The sequence below is a fragment of the Lepisma saccharinum genome, chromosome 8, assembly GCF_977018435.1.
Source record: "Lepisma saccharinum chromosome 8, izLepSacc3.1, whole genome shotgun sequence".
Taxonomy (NCBI): domain Eukaryota; kingdom Metazoa; phylum Arthropoda; class Insecta; order Zygentoma; family Lepismatidae; genus Lepisma; species Lepisma saccharinum.
In genome coordinates this window covers 75,968,361-75,995,517 of record NC_139236.1, presented here as the reverse complement: position 1 = coordinate 75,995,517, position 27,157 = coordinate 75,968,361, and the positions used below count along the sequence as shown (strand labels likewise).

Here is a 27,157-nt window from a genome sequence, read left to right as displayed (position 1 = left end):
CTGTGCATAGCACTACGCCATGAAGGCGTATAGGGGGTGTGGGGGTAACGCCCCACACTTTCTTGATCCGGTCGTGAGTGGGGTGATGTGATCAGCATCACGCCCCTAACCGCCTTTACCCCCCAGGGTTTCCCCCAGGTACCCATGTTATTCGATGCTGGGTGGGCGCCGGGGCCGCTTCCACCGTTAGAAAAGTTCCCGGATTTGAACCGGCCGGGGATCGAACCCGGGACCTTGAGCATGGTAGTCAGACGCGTTACCGACTAAGCCACCGCGGCCACTGTGCATAAAGTGGACTTAAAACACAAACTCAATCAATGACATCTTTTTTGTTGAGATTTGGTATAATAGACAAATACTCGTATTTTATTCTGTGTTTTGCAGATTTCTGCTGGAGTTATCAAAACCTTTCTTTCTTTAGGGAAACAAAGCTATCTTAACTCACTCTCAAACAAAACTTTAGGGGAATGAGGTCGTGAGTGGGACTGTAAGAAAGTTGTTGAGGAGGGGGTCATGGTAAATTTGGAAGCAAAGTATGCTTATATAAGGAGGTGTCAGGAAAAATAAATTAAATTTATTATTATACCAGTTAACTCATCAAGTTTTTATGAAAGTTAATGAAGATCAGTGTTGGTGCCTGTTGTAGATTGACAGACGTCAAAATGATACACAGCTCTCACCAAGTGTTCTCCAGCATCTGGTGTGGTATTAGCAACTGTTGCAACAATATGCTTTTCCATGTTGGCTAAATCTCAAACTTTTCTCTGTTGCACACAGTTTTTAATGAAACCCCATGGAAACCTCAATTCTGCTAACCAGAGCATGCACTGAACTTTAATCCCGTGCCATCCATGTCTCAACTTGGGCAGTAGTAGTTTTTATGACTTTTTTGCACTTGCATGAGTACTGGTGATGCACCTGTGTAGCTGTAACCTCAAACATGTGACAACAAATATTGGAGAAATTTCTTCTTGACATAGCTTTAGATTGAGAATGTATAACTATTCGCTTACATCTGTGGTGGAGTGGTTAGCACAGCATGCTATGATGTCATTCGTCCTGGGTTCGAATCCCCTGGAATGGTTGCTCTTTGTTGGTGTCCCTTTATCAGTATCATGTCATCACTCGTTTTCATCCATTAACCAAAAGTGACAAATTGAAATGCGAAGTAAAAAATTAATCAAATAAAATTATTTATACATAAGAAATTGGATTAAGAGACCAATCAATAGTACTCCTATTTATCAGCAATACGAGTAGCTTAAGTCAATTGGCAATAACATATCAAAGTCCATAAGCACCAAATATATACACAATAAAACTGAAGTCCAAGTTGCACTGTTAAAAAAATCTATTTTCTCATTAAACTATAGTGAAATTGGTAACTGTATTTGCAAGTTTTGACTAATTTCCACCCCTGATAATATATATTTATTATTATATTAAAACATTACAAAAATGTGTTTGAAATTAGTTGGAGAAGTTAAGGGAATATGATTTTGTGAAGATTTCCCTCAGTTGGAACAATGGGGAGCAGCAAATATATTAATAGTTATGTACTTCCAACAAAGATGTGTGTGTGGGGTGGGGGCGAGATGGGAAAACTTCGAGGATCTGAGAACTTGTATGTATCGTGGAATAACATTGCCCGCGCTCCTTCGGGGGATTTTTTTTTCTGTAACTCGAAACGTTGCGATTAAATCTTATTCAGACGACCGCTGGAATGCTTCTTGTACAGGGTGAGTAAGAAGTCTTAACATACCCTAGCCATCAACGTCGAGTAAATAACGTACTTGCCTTTTATGGTTACAAACATATGGTCTTTTCCGATTCCCGCACAAACCACCACGATTCTTCTTGGACCGAAAATAAACTTTCCCGTCGTGGAAACGCCGATATACAGCTCATTCATCGGTAAAAAGATTCTTTTCGTGCGCTCTTGCGAATGCAAAGCGGCAGCTTTCTTCTTTGCGCCGGAGTAAATCCGTATCCAATATAGTTCATTCAACTGCAGGGAACGATAGGGACCTGATTTTTTTCGCCCTTATTTACTGCCAAAATAAGTTTTATTTTTCTCTATTTTTTGGGCTCTTTTCTCCAAAATTCGCGTTTTCAAAATGCAGTGTATATACAGGGTGGCGACAGATCTGGAAAACCGGGAAAAGTCAGGGAATTTGAGGTGTCAGAAAAGGTAAGGGAAATGTCAGGGAAATTTGTCTTGATTTTTTTTTTTTTTTTTTTTTTTTTTTTTTTTTTTTTTTTTTTTATAGATATCGTAATGGAACTCGGCACGGGAACAAGAATTCTTGTTGCTAAGTTTCGGCCTCAACTTTTAGGCCCCTTTTATGCACAACACAACCACGGCGCCAGAAACCAGTGATGGCAGGAGGAGAGGGAGAGATACATTTCCGGAGGGGCAGAAAATGTGTTAAGCCTCTAAATATTAAGTGGAAAATGCATTGAATTATCATTTTTTCTTGTCCGTATGGCAGTAGTAAGGGGACAGAACTGTCAACAGATGGAGGGGATAGGAGCGGGTGGCGCCGTCCGATAATTGTCGGACGTCGTAGTAAGGCATTTTCTTGGACAAACTGAAGGAACATGGAAACAAATAGGCTCCATTGATACATGCGATTTTTGTCACCCGACAAAGTATCTCACTACAACATGCGACAGAAATTGCATGCATGGCACTCGTATGGAATTGATTTTTGTTGGATGTCTTCAGACTGAAACATGCAACAAAAATTGCATGCATAAGCAAGAAGAGCTTTAGACTGCAAATATGCTGCTGGAATTTTATTACTCTTGTGGCTCGCTTCACCTTATTTAATGTAGCAGTGTTTACGAAGGTTTTCTTTCATCATCCTGACGTATTACTGGTTTCGCACAGTAAACATACGCTTACAATGACATTGCACTATTCTTAGATATCAAGATGAATTCAACCAAACGGGATATATATTAAATACTATCACGAAAAACTGAAACATAAATCTGCATTAATGAACGTTATAAAAATTGGCAAGTGCATGCTCCCAACCTCAAATTTACTGCAACACTAGTATTGCAATGAAATTAACGCCACTCTCCGTCCTGTCTGTTAAAACTCGTGAGAGATGGTCATTAATCTCTCACTGAGTGAAGTTAATGTCCAATATTATGAAATAAAATACTAATAATAAATACGTAAATATTTTAATATATTTACTCGAATCATTCAATCATAAAAGCAAATCACTTTCTTCAAGACTTGACTTTTCTCTGCCAGCCCTGCTAAACTTTAACTTTCCATCTACCAGTGGCGTCTCGTGGCCTCAAATTTGGCCGGATCTTATTTTTTAAAGAATTTAAAATATAATGACAATTCACATGAATTACAAAAAATATGTATTTTTTTCTTCTAGACTACAAAACTGGACTTACTTTTTTGAAAGAATTTAAAATATTATGACAAGTTACATGAATTACAAAAAAAACGGGTATTTATCTTCTAAACTACAAAACTGGACTTATTTTTTTAAAGAATTTAAAATATAATGACAATTCACATGATTACAAAAGAAACAGGTATTGTTGTGAAACATACCTTTCTACGAACGTTGACTCCTGTTCTTCTGCTCAGCAAATTTTGTTATTACTTTTTCGTTGAAGCCCTCTATGTTTGTAATGTATTCTTTCTCTATTGTAAGCAAGTGCCAAGGCATTTGGTCTATCTTGTCCCATTGCATTTCTTAAGCAGGTTTTAATACGCTTCAATGTGCTGAAACATCGTTCATATTCAGCTGTTGCCACTGGAGTTATTAAAACTATGTTTGTCATTTTTACTGTTTCTGAAAAGGTACCCTCTAAATAATTTTAAATAAAAAATGAATGCAATCTACTGATCGAGTTTATGTTTTTCAACTCTTCACTACAATAAAGAACACGAAGTTACCTCTCCTATGAAGGGATAATAAATCTGGGAAGATGCCTCTGTTTAAATATTGTTCTCTTTCATTATGTCCTCGTAGAGCAAGTTCATGTCGACCACATAATTTTAAGCAATCGATAATTCTATTTAATATATGCCTATTTTTCCGGACAAATTCATTGTGTCTTGTAATTGAGAGCCTATGTCCTTCATCAATTTGTGTTCGAACATCAACCCTGCCAAACTCACTCAAACATAGCGAATGAAAGCCACCACAACACTACAGACCAACATGCGAGATCGAACGCGACACAACGGAACTAGCCCCGAATCAGCACTCTCCCCTCCTCTCTCTGCTAGCAATTTACCTACACTGTAGCGTAGGTGGGTGTAGGCCACGCCTTCCTTTGTGACGTGCCTCGGAAAACGATAATTGACATCAATGCTGCTAGGAGCGCTGTCGTATCCATTGCAACAGACGATGAATTCACGTGGGTAAAAATCGCCTTTGTGACTGTGTGATAGTTATGCGTTATGGTGATTGATAATTACGTGAATACGTCCGTTTTTCTTTAGGGGCTAAGCCCCGGAAGCCCCAAGGGACGAGACGCCACTGCCATCTACTGATTTATACGAGGGGTGGCCAGAAAGTAATTTCTAATTAGTAGAGACTGATTTTTCGCAAAAGCGAAAACCGTGAAATATGTTAATTGCTGCGAAGTTGTGTTTATGAATGTGCAGTGGTGTCTGGACACATTTTTCGCCCGTTCGAAATATCGAAATAATGCGAATTTGGCATAAAATACGAATTGTTGGCGTTTTTAGCAATTTTTTAATAAATGTCCTAAAACAACGAAAAATTCCATGAAATCCAAAATTCTTTTTTTTTCTGGGCCATGTTTGTGTACATAGAACGTGCAAGTTTTTTTAACATTTTATTCAAGAGTAAACTATAATGCTTGTTATGCATGGAATAATTCCGACAGCCACATTAAATCATGTATTTCCCACGATTTTTTCAACTTCTATCAAAACCATTTTCATCACAGAGCAAAGTGGCAGGGTTCTAACAGGAGATTAAGTGCGTATCTACCGTTACACGGGAGTCACATCTTCAGAATTTGTCGCGCGGGATGTGTTTTGAATTACCAAGCTAAGTGCGCACCATCAGCATTTGTCGAGCGAGAAATAATGGAGCTCAGTCTTTAGGGCGTCTGACTACCATGCGAGAGACCCGGGGTCGATCTCCTGCGGGGGAGAACCGGGATGTTTTCCACCTATTCATAATGCTCCGGCGCCCACCCAGCGTCATATCAAGCGGGTATCTGGAGGAAACTTTGAGGGATAAAGGTAGCCAGGAGCGTGGTTCCGATCACATCACTTCCACCTTCAGCCGTGATCAAGAAAGTGTGGGGCCCTAACTCCACACCCCTATACACCTTCATGGCAAAGTGCAGGGGAGCACTTTACTTTTACTTTCTCAAAAATCTGTTGTCACGAAAATACGTAGACCATGTGACCTACAATTTAAAATAATAGTTTAAAATCACAATGGAGTATTAAGTTTCGGTATATTTGGCAGAAAAATGTTCTAAAACAAAAACGCGAATTTTGGGAAACATAACACTAACAAGTCAGAAAAAGATAATGCCAAGTTTTGGTGCCATAATATGTCGGTATCTGTCACGTGAGATTGATTGATTTAAATTTTTTTGGTGCGTCGCCACTTATGGTCGTTATGCACCCTTCAGTATATACGGGGAAAATTCCATTATCTAAAACCCTTACCTTAAAATTAAAAAGGGGGTATGGAAAATAACTTTCCCAAAATAACTTTCAAGATATCAAACTCTAACGAAGAGGCGTAGGCCATGTGACCTACAATTTGAAACAGTAGTTTAAAAACACCATGAAGGTATAATTTCAGATATTTGCCAGAAAATGCGCTAAAATGAAAATGTGAATTTTGGAAAAAATAACACCGAATAGTAAAAAAATAAAAAATAAAAAATACACCAATTTGAAAAGAAATAACAGAAAATCAAGGTCCCTACCGATTAGGCATAAATAAAACAGGAATATCAGTTGCAATTTATTGCATTAATGAGTCCTAACCTAATTTTCGACCTAATCACCACCATTGTTCTGGCATTTGTCGTAGCATGGCACTAAATTTTGTATGCCCATGGCATATGAGTCTGACGGCAAAGACTGGAACTCTCTCTCTACCTCAGTGTAGCTGTTAAATCCTTGTCCTGCCAGAAACCAGTTAAACAAAGAGATGAAAGTCGGTACATACAAGACCAGGGCTGTACAGGGAGTGGTCCAAGATCTCTCACCTGATGTGATACAAAGGGCCCGCGTGTACTCAGCTGTATGGGGTTGTGCACATTCGATTGACCTTCCGTGAATTGTCTGCATCATCGTCTGACCATACTATCACTCACGATGTCCGGTCTGCACACCTCACACTATTGCTGGTGGCTCTGTGCCAAATTCTGAGCATGCAAGAATCTGATTACTACACGTAGGCTACATCGCAGTCAGTGGAAGACTTTATGAGAGCTGCAATCTTTAACCTAGAACTGTCCTAAAACGGCTGCATTGCAACTGTACCAGATTACAGCTACATGCCACTTCTTCCTGCCTGCATGTGTGTGTGTGTCGCTCTCCGACCACTAACTAGTCCTGCGTATAGGCACCATTGTAGCTTTTTTCAGGACGCCCCTCGTATATGAACTTTCAGAAGCTGCTATAAACACAGTGTCCCTGTTTTTATGTGTGGTTAGCTAAATCTGGTACCTATACAATGCAATTATATAAATTCCTTGCGTTAAATTTCTAAATACCTACATACCCTTTTCGTCAGCAATAATGGTATAACTGCATGTTGTCAGTTTCACAGTACTTCACTTGGATATACTGTACTGAAGCAGAAATCCCATTGATAATGTAAGGAAATATGACACTTTCTTTTGTTGTACAATTCAGTTGTTTCACTTATATGCAAGAGTTAAGTTGTTTGCTTTACAGAGAAGAGAGAAGTAGCTTTATGCATTGAGAAATGAGTCCACACTCATGGTTCTTGCAAGCAGAGAGTTCCAAACCTCAGTGGAAATATCAACATATAATACCGAGAATGTATAAGGAGACTGATAAATTACAAATTGTATTTCTTAATCAATCCCTCTAATCTCATTTAGTCGTAACTTCAAAAATAATCAAGTATTTTATTTTAAACTTACTGCGTATGATAAAATTCCGTAATCCTTCCCTAGCTTGTGAATTGAATTTTCCAAATTCACTATTTTGCTGTTTGAATTCAAATCATAGAGAAAAAATTAAGTCAATTTCATAGAAGATAATATTGGTACTTAACAAATCCATACCTGGATCTGTATGAGTTTGTTATTTCCATTTACAAAAACATCGATTTAGTTTAGTTTGTAATTGTCAGGGAAAAATGTAAATTTTGTCCTGGAAAACCTGGAAAAGTCAGGGAATTTCATTTCTGCTTGTTTGTAGCCACCCTGTATATATAACAGTACCCTTGAATCTCTGTACCCGCGCTGGAAGATGGAGAATTTTGCATGGTTTGTAAAGATTGTTGTTTGTAGCTCGCGGGAAGTTTTAGAGAAGTTATGCTTGGTTTTATGTGTTTATTTGTGCTTCCTGAAAAAAAATTTATGTTACATAAAACATCGAAATTATCGATTTAAAAAGTGTTTTGTTTTTTCGCTGTTTGATTGTGTATACAACCGATTTTTACGAGATAGGGAGGTTTTGTTTTTTACTCATGCGGGCCATACTATCGGGATCAAATATCAAGGTTATTTGTGATTTCTGCACCTTGAAACATGTTTTGTATAATACACCGAAACCTGTCGATGAAGGAAATTCGACTTGATTCTCGATGTCAAGGGGGCCCCATATTCAGCATTAAAGTGATAAAGTGCTTATTCTGAGACTTTTGAATTCACTACAGAATTTTTTTTGACAAAATTGCAAATTTAAACAACGAGTAACTGCTTGGACTATCAAGAAGCCTTGGTAACAACAAAAACAATGTGTCAAAATCGCCATTAACCCACTTAAACGTGTTTTATATTACTTACATTCAGTGGGAAACATGAAGCATGTCGTCGTGCCTTCACTGCAAGATTATTGCTTGTGAATAAAAGATAGTTAACTAGCTGAAAAAAATGTACATCAGATTTACAGTAACTTTTTATGTAAACCACGACCCCAGCGTCTTTGTTTTAATCCCCGGCAGGACCAAGATTTCAGTGTTCAACCAGGATCCCGAGGGTAGTTGGTGAACTGCTTGAAACGAAATCAGGTCAGAAAGCCAGAAGATAGCGGCGACTGGACTCCAAGCGATGACCACAAACCACAGTGTGCTATATCATCGGAAAGATTTTAAAAGGATGCTAACTTACATACGAGTAGCACGCATAACCTTACACCAAAATAAAATATCAAGAATATGTGGATATAAAATCATAACATGTCTACATCCAGAAAAGAAATTACACTATATAAACAAATTACGCGATTGCGTAGTGGTAATTTGTCGCCTTGTAATCAAGGGGTCCCAAGTTCGATACTCGCTGGAGGCACATGCACAATTGTTCCGATTCCACTTTAATCTGTAGGTCCAGTCCCGATTCTGTGCATAAAGTGGCCTTAGAACAACAATACAAACCAATTCAATGGAAAAGCACACAAAAGAACATCAAAAGCAATGCACACACAGAAAATATAATGTCGCTGATAGGTCTGATTTCTAGGCATGTTCCATCACGCAATTATAGAATAAATTGAGGTGAACTTCAGGTGAAGGACGTTGTCCCTATACTTTTGCCGTTGTCATGAGAAATCACAGCGGGGAAGTGTTGGGCCAACTCCATACTACTGTGCAAAGCAATCGTGTCATTGCTAAGGTATTATCAAGTGAAAGAATACTGGCTTAGAGAGTTAAAATTTTCGCTATATTGACGTAAAAAGGAGTGTTTGAAATACATTAAAAATAGCTTAAAGGACGAAATTCGTGTTAATTCGCGATTTAGGATGCATAACAAATGTTTATAGCGTATCATCCACGTACAATCACTTTCTGACAACACTTAACGTTTTTTTAATATTAACGCGAGTTCCAAATATCACTCCCAATCTTTTCGCAAGCAATCTCTTCCAGTGGTTCGGGGTTAATTCTAAAATTGTAGGACCAGTCCCGATTAACTTCTCTGAGCATAAAATGAACTTTCATCACAAGCTTGACTTTCGCGCTGAAGCGTTGCTGCAGAGTCTGTTATGTTCACTTTCCGTTGAATCTCCTTAGTTTTGTTCTTTTGCTTTGCCATGCTGTAAGATGCACGCGAAGGTCGATTGGTTCGCGTGTCAGCATTCTGTTCAAACTGGAGTAGCGTTGAGAATTAAAGAATGAATGTCTACAGCTCAGGTACGTTGTATGTATGTGGAAGAGAGAAGTTTCAGAAGTAAAAATAATCGCACGCATTTGTTCAAGTGGATCCTGCGTCATCGAGGACGAATGTATTTTGCTTTCTTGTTCCATTAGAAAGTTCTCGTTGGACAGGTTTTGTTTTTGCGAGCTGGGCACTTTTCTCGACGTTTTTGCAGAAGTGGATTCGTCAGTGTTGGCTTTTAACTTATCGGTGGTCCTATTTGAGCTGTAAAGGTAAAACTTGTATACTTGGCATCTTGCCCCTACACACGCCAGAGATGTGGAAACTGCCTTCCGGAGATGGTCAATCGTATCGTCTTCATTTGTAACATTGGTTCCCAACTTGCGGGAGCCTGGGGCCCGGTAAATTTGTTTTTTAAAAGTCGATGCCCCGATCCCAACGATTTTACTGGTAAATTGATTTGTGTTTATTTTAACTTGACACGTTAATTAATATGCACCGTTGAATTTTAATATTAATAAATAATAATTGGTGGCATAATCATAGAGAGTATTAGTTCGAGTATTTATTTATTTCAGAAATTGAACGCGACAGGTATATTACCCATTTATGGCGTTCATTATACAATAATTTTGTGATAATATTATTGATTAATTGCACAGATCAATGTAGTATATAGACAGAAAACATTTAACAAACATTCGAGTCTTAGGTTCTATCGTAATTTTAGTATATTCCTTTTCAAAATTGCGGTCGGGCAAAATAAGTCCACACTGTTTTCACTTGTGATGGTATCATTAAATGTTTTACACATATTCCAAATTGGGGATATTGCCAGAGCGTTGGTTCTATTACGACGGAGGCTGAAGAGTTGCCCTCTTGGTCGCAATTTGCTTGAGGGGACGTAGAAGTCGAGCTGTGACAGGGCGAAAGGATCTTCAACGAGATTATTTAAAATTTTGTGGAGGAAAATGAGCTGATGCATGATGCGTCTGTTGTTGAGAATTGTTAGGTTATAATACTGAGGGCTTTCACGGGATTCCATTTGAGGGTAAATACCATCTAGTTTGTACTTTAGGTGTCTTGATAATTTACTTTGAATTTGTTCTATTTTGTTTATATATTATTATAGAGAATCATTAAGCTTCTGAGATTTTTGAACTTTTGGTGACAAATATAGAATTTGGTTTATATTACATTACGACGACTGTATCTAATGGAATATTTTACTTTCCTCTGGCCAATATCATTAAATTAATTTGGCAAGTGCTGATTGACGTGTTCCATTTCGGTCTCAGCGTCTTTGACTGGCGAGAAAGGATTCCCTCTTGTCGCTGGCGAACCATCTCTCCAGGTGGTTGTCAGCTCTGGCTGCAAGTCGCAAACTTCAGGAGAACCTCTCGCGGCCCGGTATGATTGACGCCAGGGCCCAGCGGTTGAGAAACATTGCTCTAGACTTGCGATTCTCAAAGTGTGCTCCGCAAGGGTTCCACAAGGCACCGAGACGCTTTCCGTGAAAAATCCCTCGTCACACTGTAGGTGAGTGACGTGATCTTGACTGACTGTTTTCGTGTCGTTAGCTTTAATAATAATCAGTTTTATAAGAACAATAACGGCGGATTTTCAAATGCCGTACAAATTCCACAAACAAAATTACTAATGCCCACAGGATTTTTTTCTCAAGGGAAGGGGGCCAGTTATAGAAACGTTAATTACGTTTACGTTATTATTATTAGTTACTACTACTTTACAAAGCATAAAATTCAAATTGTATTGAAAATACTTTGGCGTTGTATACAAGATCAGACTCGAGTCTACTATTTAGATAGAAACAGGATTCGCCTTTCTTCCTTTCAATAAGCATCTAGCCTATCACTTTGTTGATGAACAAACAGTTCCCCCCCTGCGAGTTTCCCCCCCCCCCATACTTGCAAAGTCGCCCCAGCGACTAATTTCGAGCATCCTGAGCACTCTTGAAGTACTTTCCAAATGCAATGCACGAGAATCTAAAAAAATATGCATGGGTTAATGAATGATCAGTTTGCAGTTAAAGACAAGACTCACAGCCTGACTACACGTGAATATGAAAATCTTATTGATCTGACATATCTCACTACTGAAGGACCATGTTTGGTGAATTTTGGTGCAGTGTCAAGAAACAATTCCCATGGTTATCACATCACATAAAGGGGTAAGAACACTCCTTTCCTTTCTCAATAACGTAGTGTGAGAGGCTGGTTTCTCAACGTGCCTTTCCACAAGATCAAAGTATCGCAACAGACTGGACGCAGAGTCGGACATAGACTGCAATTCTCCTCCATTTAGTCGGATGTGTAAGAACGTCGTAAGAAGAAACAAGAGCAATCGTCACACAGAGGTCAATAATGAAAACACTTTTTTTTTTCGTACGAATGCTTACCATGCAGTTGTAAGAGCATTTTGTTTGATACCTCATTATGATTTTTTTACTAAATGCCTAGAACATCAGAAACGCTAGAAGTGTACATATTGTTAAAAAAACTTTTTTTTTTTTAACATATGGTGTTAGCTAAAACCGTTGTCATTGGCTGGGAAAATGCAATTTTTACTCTGACGTGCATATAAAAATGTTTGGGCTCCGCGGCCTCGTCTTTGGGTGAAAAGAGTTCCGCGGTTTGTAAAGTGTAAGAACCGCTGCTCTAGGCTAAAATTCTGAAGTCTACTTTTAATGTACGGAACGCCACTGGATACGGCACACGGCAGGTGGAGTACCGTTTACCTGGAAGGTGCACCAGCAAGTGACCTTGCGAGGCCACTCTTTTGTGTTCCTGCTTACATGGAAATAGACCACGATCGCTCATCGAACAAAAGCAGAGGCTTCCTCGTACGGCCCTCGGGCTCCAATCTCGTTTAACTACCATCTGATTCAAGGAGCAGAGTTTCGTCTGTTGTAAAAAGCTCCGTGGTAAAGAGAGTGTACGTGGTGAGGTATGAATCAGTCTGTTTACGGGACGACCTCCCCTCGGGCAGGGCCGGATCCTTCACCCGGACATTCCGATCGCACAATAAACCTGCAATGTTGCCGCGGTGCTCGATTGCTTCGGTAGAAGAATGCGCCTGGAACCATCCACAGCAGGAAGAGTTTGATGGAAATGAAAAGTTGTCTGGATGGGAAAGTGAAGTTGCTTTTCCTGTTCGGACGTGTCTTTGCAGTGATGGTCCAGCGAGGGATATTTTCCGCGTATAGTGGGATATTCAGACTGGCACGTATGTAGAAATATGTTTCGGGGGGGGGGGGGGGTCCGAACCAAGTGTCAGGAATAATAATAATAATTATAATCATAATGTTTAAATTTAAATATATTAAATCAAATTAATACTAATTACAATACATAAATTAATATTATATTATTATTACACGATTAGGTAAAAATACTAGCTATAAAAATAGAGATATAACAGCGTATATTCATAATTTACATAAAACAAGTGCTCTGGCAATGAAATCAATGTCAAATAGATGAATAATTCAATATTTATCGAATAACAAAAATGATGTCACATGTAGTTGGAGAAAAGTAAGTTTCTGATTAAAAAAAGTTCAGAGGAAATTAATAACCATCGATTATACAACAAATGCTAATATTTTCATTACTTAATTTTAGTACTTGGTAAGTCTTTAGGGGGGTCCGGACCCCCTGGACCCCTCCTAAATACGTCCTTCCTGTTCCTCAAAGCCGTATGGTCCCAATATAATCCTTGTCTTCAAATATGTTCAGAGGAAAATATACAATAACGGCTAAACGAATATATTTTTCATTATTTAGTTTTAGTACTTGATAAACCTTTCTTTCGGGGGGGGGGGGTCTGGACGCCCCTTAAATACGCCCTTGTATTCAGATGATAATTATTAATTAAAATAAAAAATGGCATCACTCATGTGCCATAGTCTATACGCACTGGCGTCGTCAGAGATTTTTGTACGAAGGGGTCAGGCCATTGTCTTGAACATTGAATAGTGGAAACAATAATCGATCAAATAATTATAATAAATTAACAAAAATAATATTTGTCAGGTTGCTCGATCCACCCAAAGGGTGTAAATTGTTAACTGTACTCACAGCGCGCCACGACGCTAGGCGTCCGGGGTTCGCGAACTCTGGGCATGGGTTTTATTTTTGAGTGTCCCTTTTCACCGTATCATCGTCGCGATTAGCCAAAAGTGGCAGAAAAGCGACACTAAATAACAAGAATGAAATCAAATCAAGCTAGTATTGAAGTCACGTGCATACCTATAAAAATGTGGAGCTAGAGGGAATTTATTTGGGGTAAAGGGAAATTTTGCATCGCACGGGCGATATTGTGTTGACTGAACTAACATTTGATATGCGGCAAACGCTCGTTGCCCCGTGGGTAGTTGTTTAAGTATAGGTCTTTTTCACGCATCCTGACTTCGAAATAACGAGTTTCAGAGGAAGTACTTAATCCTATTTTTTCCATTGATGTATTAATGCTGTTGCTTCACGAGTGAAATAAGCATTCCATAGATCTTGGTTCGGTCGCACATGTTATATTGGAATCTAATCCATTGCACTAAGCCGCCATCGATAATAATAATAGTAACGATTTAAAATTACAATGGGTTTAGATTTGAGGGTGTGTCCACCCGTACACATAAGCCTCTTAGCAAGGACCGAACTAATTTAACCAGTAATAGCCTGTTTGAGCATCAAATTGACTTATTTAGAAGGCTAAGATGCGTAGGAGTGGTTAGCACTTGTAATTTATATCACTATTATTTAGCGTAGCTTTTTTGCCGGTTTTGGCTCATCGCGCCGATCTCCCCAGCGTAGTGGTTAACATAGCGCGCTACGACGCCAGGGGGGTCTGGTTCGAATCCCGGCATGGTTGTTGTTTTTTTTTCTGAGTGGTCCTTCATCACTCATCCTCATTTTCTGAATTAGCAAACAGTGGCACAAAAGCAAAGTAAAAGAAACCAAATTAATCAACATTAAAAAAATGCATTTATGACCTAATACATCCAAGAAAATGCCCTATAAACTTAGAAAAATGACCTAAAAATTCTGAATGATTTGTAGAACAAATTTATAAACTACCAAGAGAAATTCAAATTACAAATTAACGTTATAGTATCTATCACATGTTCATTGGTAGTACGTACAAGTAAGAAAGTTCGCTTTTTGTCAACTTTTACATTTTAAGTACTGAAGTACACAATGAAAATCATATGCAAATTTTTAAAAAAAATGCATGGAAGAACTTCTCTCGATTTCCAATGAACTTGACTTGCAATTAACAATATCACTTGCTGTTATGTCACTTTCAATTCCATGGAGTGCAAATTGTTTCCCTGACAAAATGTCCGATACAGAGCACAAAACTTTGTACCCCTTGTTTTTTTTAACAATAATCCGTTCGGTGACAATGTATTTACTGATAGAGGAGGAAATCATATTGTTTGAGCTGAATTGTTACACAACAGCTTGTATCAACAATACTGCACAGAATTTCTTTGTTTCTTCAAACACAGTCATTCAGAACTGCGCTGAAGGCAATGAGACAATAGTCGGGAACCTCTCTCATTCAAAGGGTTACATTTGCATGTAAAATGCCCCTTCTTTCACCAAAATGTAGAAAATGAACAAGATGACTTTTAAAAGGCCAAAAAATGACTTAAACGGTTTAAAAAGTTAAAAAAATGACCTTTACTTCAAAAAGGGTAAAATAATGCCCTAACGAAGGCATTGCTCCATAATTCTTTACAGGCTTGGTGAACCACAGTGTCTCTCGTTACATGAACAATTCCCACCTGAAATGACCTCTGTATATGCTACACATGGTTATTGGAAAGTATGTTCCAATCACATTGCAAAGTGGAAAGTGGTTGTTCGGTCATGTCGCGTCTGAGCATAAAAGTAGACTTAATATATATATTTTTTTTTTTGAAGGCTTGTAAATTCGTCAAGGCTCATGCTATGAATTAAATTCTATTCTTTCAATGTTCTTGCTCGCTGATGAGGCTTTGGCGTCTGGTCCAGTCAGCATAATCCTCGGCGAGGTTGTGTGTTGCTATATGTATTGCCTAGCCCACGTATGTGTTTAAGTATACCTATGCGCCCTCAGCTTTTATGGAACGTGTGGTAATTATTTTTTGTGTGTGTTTACATTGCTCTTGGTACAGTTTTCTTCTCCATAAAGCTTCATTGTACTCACGACATTTGCTCTTTTAATCTTATGACTTCATTTTAATTCATGTACAATTCTAAGAGTCCCCCTTTGCTGTAAGATCAATTTCTTACTAAGCCCAGCGACAGGTTAAATTTGCAGCAACTTTTCGCATATGTAGGCCCAACCGTGCGCGCAGAATATAGTTCCGCTGCAGTAATGCCGATTTTCTCACTGTCTGTGATATCAACAGCTCGGCGGTTGGCGCGAGAGATTCTGAGCGCCTTTCTCGCGCGGATTAATACATAAAACCTGCTGCAAACTTAACCTGTCGCGGGGCTTCATCCTTCTGAGTTTTGTGTTGTGTGTGTGTGCGCGCGCACACACTTGTGTTAGGGGTACCAAAATTTTCAAATTCGGATTACCAGGTTCCGAAAATATGCGAATCAGGTGAAAACCTCGAATTCGGGTACCCGAATCTGTCATTTTATACCATCAATCTCAGGAATCGTGAGTGAAGTATTAGCAACGCCCTGTATATCGGTTTCTTCGAAGTTTGGTTTGAAATCCATAGAAGTGTTCAGGCACGATCCATTTCCCCCTATTGCTCTTGGTTTGCCTGATACATAAATTCTTGGCAAAATGCTCTTTCATGAAGCCTTCCTCTCCACTCGCTCCATAAATCTTTGCAAGAGCGAGCATACAGGCATTAATCCAGCTTTTCGACTCGGAAATATGCAAGAGCCTAGGATAAAACTTGTTTTTAAAATAGCTCCAACGTTCAGGTGCCAACGCAGTATTGTTGCCAATTCAAGAACTACCGGGTTGGGAGCAGAATGCAGTTGATGCCGTGGGGACAGGTCTTGTTTCGATTTCATCTCGATGCTTCTCTTTTGCAATGAATTTAGAACGACCATTTTGGTGTTCAACATTCATACCCTGTTTTATCTTGCAGTACAGGGTGGTTCTAAAGTAGTAGATAGGAGTGGTACAGAGACAGTCAGCTTTTATCGAGGGCGCTGTGATTTAATTCTTGTGTGTATTTTACTTTGTTTTTAATAAGAAACAATAGTCAAGAGAAATGTTATTTCATTTCCTCAAAGTAGCTTCTGGTGGTGATTGTGAATAGCCGGATTGGATGTTGGGTGGTCACGTAGCCTCAGTGCCGACGCACCCACGCATTAGAAAAATATGTGCCTCCGAAATCTCATCTTTACATTGATGTACGATGCACATCACAATTTTATGTCACGACTGCTGTCACAATTTTAAAAGTTGCCCCTTGCGATGATTTTTCCAATGCTATCGCATAGGAAGTACCACGTGACCGGTTTGTTTAGACTGTGCTGGTGACGTCATCACTAATATGGTTTATTGGCGAATAGAAGTATCTCCCAAAGGTCACCTGCCAGTAGATTTGGCATGCAGTACATAACAAATGGGGCTGTTCATTGCCAAACTTTGGCGGTGGCGGCGCCACCCCTGTTGTGTCCCTAAATAATTTCGTTCGTCATTTGGTTGCCATAAGCTTTACATTGGAGCGCGATGGGATGGCTATTCAAACCTTATTTTCAATGAAGGTAAGAATTTCTCGTGTAAATCGATAATAAAAATTGGTATAGTAAAGCTTTAAGATTATGTAGCCGGTCATAAGTTTCCGAACATAACATTCTCCTAAACCTAAGAATTAATATATTAAAGCGCAACGGAATGGTTGCGAAAACGAGCTAAATATAGTACGTTTATGTACAAAGAACACTAAACTTGACGTCATTTGGGCCGTCTCTAGCTGCAATGTGTCGATAATACAAAAAATTATATTTTTACACTATGCATTGCTTTGTTCTGGTTGCGAGCATGTGTAATTCAACGGTGGGTAGGAATCGAAGAAACTCCCAAAATTATAAAGAAAAATGTATTAAGTGCGTAAACGCATGATATATATTATTATACACTATGACTCACATTATGCCCTATCCGATAATTTAATATTAACGTATGTTTTCATTGTATTAAGCAGATATTCTCCCCTCGTATTTTTGTCCTTCTTTTTCTTGGTAAGAACAATTTTAAAATTATAATACCTGTAAGTAAGATAGATAGCCCTAGAGGTTGCGAGACATGAAACAGAAGAAAAAATATTTTTTGTAATAACTGTTCTTGACAATAAATGTGTGTATATAAAACAAAGGACCATATTTACTAGCTACGTGGAAAGGTATGATATCAAGTGAAAGAAAGAAGTTATTTAAAACAACTATAAACATGAAAGTACAGTCGCGCGGAATAAATATGCATTATTCTTTAACTGATTCACAACAATAGATCACTTACATTGTGAAAATTGCAAGTGACATAAACAAGTGTTGTGCAAATTTTAAGGCTTTTTTGAGTTCCGATATCTTTTCTGTTGTTGACGATCTTATTAAAATTCTTAGTTTCACAGCACTTACAGGGTCTGTATTTTAAGTAATGAGAATAAATCCAGAAAACAAAATTTATTACAGATATCGCTACAAATCTTTAGTAGTCTTCAAAGTATGCCCCTTGAGCGTCAACACACTTCTGCAGGCGAGTTTTCCACGCGTCGTACGCTCCCTGTAAGCCAGCAACTAAAACAGCCTTCAGAGCACGCGTGCAAGCCGCTTTGACAGCATCCAGGGTTCCGTGGTGGTGTCCTTTGAGGGCTGTTTTCACTCTGGGAAAGAGGAAAAAATCTGCAGGGGCAAGGTTGGGGCTGTAGAGAGGCTGAGGAATCGTTGTGATGCCAGATTTCGTCAGGAACTCTCTAACCACGAAGCACGTGTGACATGGCGCATTGTCATGATGGAGCTTCCAATCAGCGGAAATTTCTGGTCGCACTCGGTTGACCCGTCTGAACCGAGCGGTTGTGCAATTGCTCGTTCGTCAAAACTTTCGGGACGAGCTTGGTGCAAATTTTTCTCATCCCAAGATCCTCGGGGATGATTTTGAGAACAACCATTTTATCGAGTCCTAGCGTATCCGCGATAAACCGCACACTGACACGCCTGTCCGCGTTCAGCAAATCTCGCACACGTTGTTCGTTGTCTCTGGTTCTTGAGGTTGACGGGTGCCCTGCGCGGGGTTCTCCACGCTCTCCTGGCCTTTGAACATTTTGTGCCACCGAAACACTTGCGCTTGTGATAAACTGTCACTGCCGTACGCTTTCCGAATCATTTCCAGCGTTGCTGCACCAGATTTTCCAAGGCGCACACAAAATTTGATCGCGTACCGCTGTTCCATGCTTTGCTGCATTTTGCTCTTGCACACACTACTTTGCAGACGTCCACGCCACGCGTGATCATGCCTCAACGGACGTCAGCAGGCAACTGCCGCTTGGAGCGTTTTCAAGGTCACACACCCCACTACCAACTCTAACCGGTCCTAGCGGGCTCTGACGTCTAGTCGCGGCAGAAGAAAAATATTCTCATAACTTAAAATACAGACCCTGTATTATTAAAGTATCATGTTCCGACATAATTTCTGAGGTTAAGATGAAATTAAACTTGCAATTTAATGTAATAGCAACATGTTCAGCATCAAATTCCCCATGTATTTAAATAGGAGAACAATTGCCGATCAAAAAGCGTGGGGACACAACAGGGGTGCTGCCACCTACAATAGTTTGCTTTGACCAAGCACATATTGATGATTCTGGCTGTCTAGAAACAAATGCTTGAATGCTATCTGTTGCATGGGACTACTTTCGCTTGTACTAGTTTGAGTGTCTCTCTCATGCTTGAGCGTTTACAATGGAACATTATTTTAATGTGACAATACTCGTAGAGAGACATGTGTAAAATATCCGTCCTGGCAGTTGCAGCCCACAATCATTTTCATATCACTGTATTGGTAAGATAGACTACTACATTTTAACATGAAGATATGTTCTATATTTACTTAAGTTTCAATTTCACTGCGTCCTTCATTTCACGATCTATATTTGATGGCCCACTACCACAGACAAATTACGATTATGCGTGTACTACTGGGCTTCGAGTGTATTCTGCTCGGGAGCATTATCCGCTCGAGCAAAGAAGCTCGTCCGTGCGAACTATTTGGCACTCGAGCGAAATGCTCTCACTACAGCTTTCTATTGCCTATATTAAATAACTGGTAGATCTACTTAACGTTATGCAGTTGGGTTGAGGGGCTCAAGGATGGAATACTACCGCGTAGCCATGGAACAGTTGTTGCATGTTAACGCTTGAACAATATAAACCCGATACTCTTTCTGCTTGGCCAGGAAGGAAACTTGACGTGCAGAAGAAACACCTGTTCATACATCCGATGTGTGATTCTCAAATTTGCCGTTTCTCTCCCTCAGCAGGAAGAAGCTGTCAGCTCCCTCCAGCCAAGCCTTTGGAAGGCGTGCAGCTGACGTAGGATATAAGAGCTTACCTCCTGCCACCTCTTTAAAGGCCACTTTGAACGTGATTATAGGGCTTCGTGTAAGCGACGGTCGCTGGAGGCAACCTCCAAGATGATTTCCATCCCTGCTTTCTTCTTACCTGTGCTAACTACAAATTTAAACATGACCAGTTGTTTTCCTGCGCGATGGGCCGGCCGCCGTGGCGGAGTGGTTAGCACAGCTCGCTACGAAACCTTGTCAGGACATGGGTGTTCTTTGCGAGTTCCCTTCATCAATTTAACCATGTCACCACTCATCCTCATCGTCACGATTAGCCAAACGTGACAGAAAAGCGACGTAAATTAACCAAATCAAATCAACCGAGGGTTCGTAGCGTGAAACGAGGCGTCAAATTGGCCTCCCCGATGACGCAGTTGTCGTTTTGTAATCAAGAGATCCCGGGTTCGATACCTGGTGGAGGCACATAGTGGTTGGATCCCACTTTAAACTGTAGGTCCAGTCTCGATTAGCCTTACGGTGCATAAAGTGGACTTAAAACACCAACGCAATCAATCGATGCGTCAAACTGAAAAAACCTTACCAAGAAAAGTATTTAGAGTTTAGTATTATAGACTATTAAAGTTAGGGTTGCACGAGTTTTGGATCATCCTGTACCTGCTACATAGGCATTGAAAAACAAAAGGTAAACTTAGCGAGAAGTGAATCTGAACTCTCAAAGCTCCGCGTCGCTGCTCTTTTAAGTAGAGCGAATTGTTAGCATAGACGAATGACCAGCACTTTCGTTCTGCATGTTGCGTCGACTATATGAATTTAAAATCGCACCACTGTATATGCTACTAATATATTAACCCCAAAGGTCCTGTAAATAAACACTAGATGAAATAAACAGACAACGCTGATGCAGTGGCGTCGCGAGAGAATTTTTGGTGTTGGCTCAAGGGTGGACGACATGGGTGCCTCAGCTTTTATGGTCGTGACTGTGAAGATTTCTTTCTTCCTCCGCTTATCTTTCTTTAATCTTAATTTCCTTTGTATGTCTTTTCTTTGTACCTTGTTCTCTTCTCCTCTTCGCATCACTTCCTCGCTCGTTCTTTCTCTTCTTCACCCTTCTGAAGTGGCGGCAATTGGGTTCCAAAACTTGGGGGGGGGGGGGCAGGCAGGCCCCCTCAACCTATGGCATATTTAAATGTGAATCTATAAAAAGCTACGATTTTTCAAGTTGTAAACATTTCGGTGTTGTCGTTGTATTAATGGATGGGTTTGTTGTGGAGAGAGGCAGGCTCCAGATGTCTGCATTATTGGGTAGTATTAGTATTATAACCATTGATGAAAGGCTACCAGACAACCCGATTTATTAGGGATAATCCATTCCTTTTAATCCCTTTCTCGACTATTTTCGAAACAGTCGTGATGCGAAAATGCCTCGTATTTCTTGGTTAACCCCACATTTAGGCATGTTCTTTATTGTCATAATAATTTCTAATAGTCGGGCAGAATTTCACTTGAACCGTCAAGTAGGGTGTAAAGTTGTTTTTTTTTTATTGATTTTATTTGAGAAGCCTTATTTACTGACTCAGATACCGAATGATGCCACCCTAGCACCCTTGAGCATTTTCTGTTTGGACGTCATTAAAATATCATCGTAAAAATTACAAGATATCCTCATAAGGCCAGTAAAAATGTTTCACAAAATGTTCAACAAAGTTAACATATTTATGTGCCATGGTAACACAGTGTTACACAGACCCAAAAAGAGCATGGTCGAAGGTATAGCTCCACGTATTATAGATCTCCGAACTGAAAGTAGTAATCGGAAATGCAGCACAGTCCAACCTCCTTCGACGGCAAGAAAACCGATGTTATAGTCATCCACGAAGGCTCATCGTCTGACTTGGTGAGAAAATATCAGCTGAAAGATTCTTAAGTGGTATTTAGAAATATAAATATATTATTTTCGAAACCTAGAATTATGATAGCTGTTCAATGGTTCTGCTATAAGAAAATTAAAGGGAATTGGAAAAACTATTCGAATAATTGAATGTGAATAATAAGCACTAAACTGTATGCAGTGTGACATTCTTTGTCTGTAAGCGACTGGGTTGCTGATTGTTGGGTAGGGGGAGGGGTGTGTATGGGTGAGTTGATTTTTATTCGTTACTTTAGGCCATAATATTGCACACGCAAAAATATCCACATTTTCGGATCTTGCTCCTCCTCAAAAAATGCCTCCCCCCTTCTATCGCCGCCACTGCCCTTCTGCATATATGTTCCTCATTGTCATTGGAAATTGTTCTGAAAATTCCCCATTTAGGCATTCGCCCGTTGAGATAATATTTAGATACGTTTTGACGATGCGAACCCTCGAGAAACTGAATTTTATCCTGAATATATATGCAGCCACGCATCACAGGCTTGCAGTTGCCACAAATGGACTTTGGAATTGTTATTAACACGGGCCGGCCCCCGTGGCGGAGTGGTTAGCACATCGCGCCACGACGCCAGGGGTCTTGGGTTCGAATAGCGGCTTGGGCATGGATGTTTGTGACTGTCCATTCATCAATTTCATCACATCATCATCACTCATCCCCATCTTCGCAAATTAGCCAAAAGTGGCACAGAAAGCGAAGTAAAATAAAACAAATCAATGAATCAATATTATTAACATACCTTGATATGCCTGAAGATGCACAGTGAAGTAATTTTATCAAGTATCGTACCAAAGTCAACAAGATTGAGTCGGGCATGCTGGATTTCTGTGGGTAACGGAAAATATTAAAGTTAAACGCTAATAATATCCACTCTTAAAAAGTAAAGTATAGGGGGTGTGGAGTTAGGGCCCCACTCTTTCTTGATCACGATCGAAAGTGTGGGTGATGTGATCAGCACCACGCTTCTGGCCGCCTTTACTTCCCAGAGTTTCCTTCAGGTACCCACTTTATACGTCGCTGGGTGGGCACCGGAGCCTCTTGAACAGGTAGGAAAAATCCGGGTTCTTCCCCGCCGTCTCGAACCCGGGTCTCTCGCATGGTAGTCAGACGCCATAACGACTGAGCTACCGCGGCTATCAACTTTTACAATAGCTATATGAAACGCATCTGTAGCGCCCCAAAGAAAGAGGCATAAATAAAGGTACTGTTAATACGCTCACCTCATTGATTAGCTCATGTGTTCTGAAAAAATGCAGCAACGCCTTTCCTGCCTCACTTGTATTATTACTGTTTCCTGTGTGCCTTATGGAATGTCCCTGCTTCAGGAATAATAACCTTTAGTCCCGGGTTTTGCTTCATCAGCAGCAACATGATAGAATCACAGGTTTTATGCAAATGTGGATTCACTAATTCAATGTAATATTTTAGATGCATCATGATTGTAATAATTACAGAGAATTGTGGTTTCCATAATCACAAGTGCATGGGCCATTTTGAACTTTTATGCATGAAATCTCCTTTATACTATGAATGCTATGGGATCGGAAGGCCGTTCGCTTTATTAAACTCTGAGTATACAAACTTTACATCATACAGGGTTCCTACGCGTCCTGGAAAACCTGGAATTTTAGAATATTCCTTCCAGGCATGAAAATGTTATGAAATTTCACATTTTTCCAAGCTGTACCTGGAATTTTGGAGATTGTCCTGGAATTTCCTTTGCCCCATTTTATTTGTATGAATTACAATAAGTATTCATTTAAAACAGGCCAGTGCCATGACAGTGGTTTATTTACTTATGTCACGTTGCTGTGTACTTTAGTCATAGTTTTGTTTTATTTTTATATTTTTATTTTTGTGATTGAAGTATAATGCCCCGCGCTTTTATATTATTTTGTATCGTTCAGAGGTAGAAAAGATGATGATAATAATAATGGTTTAAAAAAAAAAGGTTTGCTATCATAAATATTCCAAGTTTTCCAAGGATATTATTCTTGTTTATTTGTAATACAAGATGGTAATTTTTTATAAACATATATATACTTGTGTTTATTTTTTCTACCTTTGTATGTTTTCTGTATTATTGTAAAAATTAAATAACCTTCATTATACCAAGAAATGAAAGGTGTGGAGAGGAGCAGGTGTAGGGGAGTTGGGAGCCTGTATTAAAAAAAAAATTAGAACTATTTTTTTTTAATAAAAGAAAATATGTAATGATGTGTATTTTGCCATGCTTACTTTCTACACTTGTCCTGGAGCAATTGTAGAAAATCCTGAAAATGTCCTGGAAAAAATTGCATGATTTTGTGTAGGAACCCTGTCATAGGTACATAACTTTAATACAATACGAGACATAGGTATTAATACAGGAAAATGACATATTCTGCGCCGCAGATTGAAAAAGACCGTAGTATTATCTGCATACAACATAACAGGAGTAGGATACAAACACAAAATGGCTGCCAAGCCAGCCTGAAATTCATAAAATCCAATATATAGGTCCGGTGGATGCAAGTACTGAAACAGGATGGTGGAGTCGCCCAGCACTGCGGCCATGGAGGAAGTTGTGGCATCCAAGTATAGGGTGGTGTAGATGGTCGCTGAGGGTGGTTACAAGGTCAATGGCCTGCTGCGAATATGTATGAGACAGTTCCACACCCAAGACCAGTACGATAAAAACTCGTAATGTAGTAAATCTGCAACACCATGAGAGAGGTTGGTGGTGCACTGTGACCAAGTGATGTATCCACGCAGAATACGGCGCACCCGTCGAAACTGTAGAGCCCACCATGGTGCGGAGGCGAGCATGTGTATGTACATATCCGGCATGGAGATAGTCATGGTATCAATAGAAATGTTTAAGCCTAAATAAGTAAGGGCCTTAACAGGTTGGAGAACACTTTTAGCCACATTAACCTGCACGGATGATGCTCGGATGCGTTGAAGGGCAACTGCGACGGCACTTTCACTGCTCACTAGTAGGATATCATCATAATAAACAAGACACTGTACAATGTCAGATACAAGTTCTTAAACACGTACATTATCCGCGATGGTCAAGTCAGTAGGACGCGATTGTAGCTCGGTTTTATGACCCTGCGTAAGCCACCTCTCATTAATGGACATTTCTCTGTAGTAAATGTGGTCGGAGCGTGGTCATGATCACACAACCCTCACTGTGGACGAGCTCTCTTGTGCGTTCTGGAGAAATTATTATTATTACTTGTTTCTCCTGTTAGAGGGTTCCCAAATGGCCTGGAAGCTGGAAAAACTATGGAATTTTGTAAAAAATATTCTAAAAAATCTGAAAAAGTCCCGTAACTTCTTTTGCTTGCCAGAACGAGAGATCTGAAGACATTGTTTTTTTTGCTCCAACCGGCTTTTTAATTGGATACATTTTTGTTATTTTTGTTAATTGCTGAATAAACTTAATTTGTGAATATTGTGCAAAATTCGAGGACGTAACATTAATTTATTGATTTGATTGATTGATTTGATATTTTAAGTCCACTTTATGCACAGTAAAGCTAATCGGGACTGGACCTACAGTTTAAAGTGAGATCCGAACCACTATGTACCTCCACCGGGGTATCGAACTCGGACCCCTTGATTACAAGGCGACAACGATAACAATGTGGCCATGACATTAATTTATTAGTGTATTAAGATATTATACAGTGCTCTTGAATGTTATGCTGAAAAACCTGCAGACGTCCGGGACTTGATACACATAGAATACGCGTTTTCTGCCAAGTCGTCTGTACAGAAAGAAGACGTACACAATTTGCACAAAGCAGCGGGTATTCCCACAAAACAAAGTCAATATTTATTGTAGCTCTTCAACACACATGCAAAGTTGTCTCAGAGCAACGTCACCAGAAGAGAACAAGCCAATCCGAGGAAGAAAAAAAAACTTATAAATTAAACACTGAATACCATAAATGTTTGCCTAATATACAAATATGTGATATGCGTATTACTACTCCTATGTAGCCTGACCATTCATTTTTGCTTTTGCTTTATCGAAAACTTACAATGGATGCCGCACATGCATCAAGGGTGGCCAAATCTGGATAATTTGAATTAAATACTTTATTGAAATGATGCCATGAAATGGGGCAAGTAGATTGATTTAAACAATTTAATGGTGTTTATTAGGCTTTAGAAAGGAAACAAAATATATATATATATATATATATATACACATTCATTTATAATCGCAAAATAAAAATTGGACATTTCAAATGGGACACGCTGTATATGTACTGATGGGGTGAAGTTCATACAAAAGGAAATGCAATATGTACACTGTACACCCACTTAAATTTATCTTGATTTAAAATTCAATAATTTTTATAGGCAAGAATAGCGAACATTTTGTGTAGAAAAATATACAAAATACTAATGTTAAACCGTAAATAGTGCCATTACATTAAACTGTAAATAAACATGGCAGCTGATGTTTTGCAAACTATCATTAAAAAAAAAAAGCCAAAATTCAGCGACAAAAATCATAAAAATATTTTAAGTTACAATTGTAGAGTACATCCAGAACGTTGTATTTTCGTTGGAAGAAAAGTTACAGAAATTACTATAGTTTCATTAACATACTCAACAAACATTTCCATAGTAGGCATATACAGAGTGTAACAAAAATATATGTCAATACTTGGGGGACATATTCCTCGCATGGAGACGATTAAATAATGTTATATGAACATGGGCCTGGAAATGCGTCATTGACGCGTTAGAGCGCATTTTCGAAAATGCTGCACACTGTGTATGAGGCGAAAGCGGTGTAGTGTGGAATGTCGAAAAAGCTGTCAGATACCACATACCCCACATCTGAACTGACGGGAAACATAGTGGGAGACATTGGCGTTGACCCCGGGTGAAATTGGGGAGGGGGTGGGTCCGAAAAACACATCGTAGTCCGGAAACGCTTTATTGACACGTTACAGTTCGTATGCTACATACTACACAACACCCCATACCAGAACACGCAGTCCGCATGTAATGTAGTAGACGTTCTGGTGAACCCCGAATGAACGTACGGAGGGGAGGAAGGTCTGAGATGCTGAGAGTCTTCGTGTACGTATTCTGGACGGATGCGATACGATACGGAATTCTCCAGGGATTCACGAGCGCATCTGGGAGTGTATGCAACGGCGAGTTGCTGCATGTCTCCGTGCACATGGCGGACATTTTGAACATTTCTTGTGAACCTGTTTGTCTGTTACATACAGATCTGGTGTGCAGTGTTCTGGTATGGGGTGTTGTGTAGTATGTAGCATACGAACTGTAACGTGTCAATAAAGCGTTTCCTGACTAC

The 27,157-nt window shown here is 39.5% G+C and overlaps 1 protein-coding gene across 4 annotated transcripts in view; it reads left to right on the top strand.

The window, feature by feature from the left end:
• NKAIN (Sodium/potassium-transporting ATPase subunit beta-1-interacting protein) overlaps positions 1-27,157 on the top strand; it is a 53,199-nt gene that overhangs the window by 4,179 nt on the left and 21,863 nt on the right. The window contains exon 1 of one of the 4 annotated variants that reach the window (XM_083126969.1): positions 10,831-10,878. The exons of the other annotated variants lie outside the window; for them this stretch is intronic. The gene's annotated coding sequence lies outside the window, so the exon portion shown is untranslated. Of the gene's footprint in view, positions 1-10,830; positions 10,879-27,157 lie in introns of those variants that run through there. 4 annotated transcript variants of the gene reach the window in all.